This window comes from Lactuca saligna, chromosome 4 (assembly GCF_052625555.1).
Source record: "Lactuca saligna cultivar CGN05327 chromosome 4, ASM5262555v1, whole genome shotgun sequence".
NCBI classification, from domain to species: Eukaryota; Viridiplantae; Streptophyta; class Magnoliopsida; order Asterales; family Asteraceae; genus Lactuca; species Lactuca saligna.
The window spans coordinates 86,268,089-86,270,065 of NC_136420.1; the positions used below are offsets into that span (position 1 = coordinate 86,268,089).

Consider the following 1,977-nt stretch of genomic DNA (forward strand, 5'->3'; position numbering starts at 1 on the left):
GTTCCTACGAGATCCGAACTTTCTATATATATATATATATATATATATATATATATATATATATATATATATATATATATATATATATATATATATATATATATATATATATATATATATATATATATATATATATATATATATATATAGGCTTAGGTTATTTTGTTTTTACTAAGTATTGTATGCCAAAAATGCACAAATCTGGACCAATGGATGAAATTAATCAATGAACATGATTTGAAGGTGTATGATATTACAATGGGGTAACATGTAGCATATAATCACACAATTTTAAGCAAAAGGGTATTTTAGACAATTAACTACATTTATAAAAGGAAATTTTTGGATTTTTAGGGATGATTAATTTTCCTAATTTAAAAAAAAAAAATCTGAATTTTTTAATTAATTCAATTTCAAATTTTTACCGATTTTATTCTGTCAGAATATTATTTGTTAGAATGATGCGCTTTCAGAATTTTATTCTAATAGAATATTATTTTGTTAGAATGATGCTCTTTCAGAATTTTATTATAATATAATATTATTGAAGAAAAACAAAATTTTTGAATCGAATGTTGAAAAATAACAACATTCTAATATATTCTTATACATCCAAACTTAAATACAAATTCATACATATTCTTACAGACTAAAATCTTTATACATTTTAATATAATTATACATATTCTAAAAGAATATCAAGGTCTTCAACGCCTTCTTCCAGTCATTCCTATCACAAATACAACAAAAACTAATAATTGTTAAAAAAAACATGTTACTTACAATTAACTATCACTTAATATATTCTGATAGAATACATAGAATATGATATAATGCTTATAATACATTCTGGCAGAATACATCGATTTTATTATGATAGAATAAATTCTGATAGAATATATAGAATACATTCAAAGGTATTGTATTTACAGCTAGTAATTCCGACAGAATGCATACCACAAGGTTAAATTCTTTAAATACTCTTTCAGACATTTCAACAAACACTTGTTAGACATTATCATCGAACAAGCCAAAAACCATATTTGATTTACTTGCAATAGTTTACATATAAACATAATTTCCAGCAACATGATTTAGAATGCATACCACAAGGTTCAAAGAGTAAATTAATTTGTGTTGATGAAAAATAAAAAGGCACAAACAACCTAGAATTGTATTCCATAACCGAAAGAAAAACAAAATATATGGCAGACCCATTAAAGCATAGAAACGTGGTTTTCATATAAGATTTGAAAACATTATTTTGTAAGAAAGAAGAGCATCCACATAAAAGAAATTGAAACTCATCAACTTGAACACATGAATAAAGAATGTTACATTATAAGGCCCTGATACAAGAGCTGGAACCATACGAACTAACATCTTTTTCTATGCTTCCTTCTAACTGAAAGTGACTCATTAAGCAAGAAAGAACAAAATTTGGAATAAGTAACTGAAGTTCACTAAGACATTTTAACAAACAGTTGGTGTGCAAATCGGAATATTTTCAATTCCACCAACAGTTCACTAAGACAGCAAGTTGGAATATTTTCAATTCTACATAACTAAAGAACTTACTATCTAAATATGACATTTTTAACAAAAAATAAAAGTTACCCGGATCTGATCGATGGTGTGTGCCATGTGTCTCGTTACTAATCTTTGTAGAAAAATCAATCATATGCTGTGAAGATGATGACTGTGTTGCATGTAGTATACGAAGATGATGAAGAAAATGTCGACGACGGCATAGGGTTAATTATTTGGAGACTTGAAAATGATAAGATTTATAAAAAAAACTACACACGTGATTTAAGGGACCACCATTCGACTTCCCTGAATCGTTTGATGCCTTCTCGATTTGATGAAGACGATGATGAGGACCGAAGTCCCTTTCTCAGCCCACCCTACAAATCTATTTGACCCTCACTAGTGCCCTTGATTTTTGACTGCTCCCATTCGATCGTTCCTTATTCC

General features: G+C 27.6%; 1 long non-coding RNA gene across 1 annotated transcript; it reads right to left on the minus strand.

Annotated features, from left to right (window-relative positions):
• Positions 1-523: 523 nt before the first annotated feature.
• Positions 524-1,722, minus strand: LOC145038659 (uncharacterized). The gene is made up of 3 exons (XR_013679485.1): positions 1,618-1,722; positions 1,339-1,405; positions 524-730 (listed from the first exon to the last, which is right to left on the minus strand). It is a non-coding gene; the product is annotated as an uncharacterized LOC145038659 (long non-coding RNA).
• Positions 1,723-1,977: the final 255 nt, after the last annotated feature.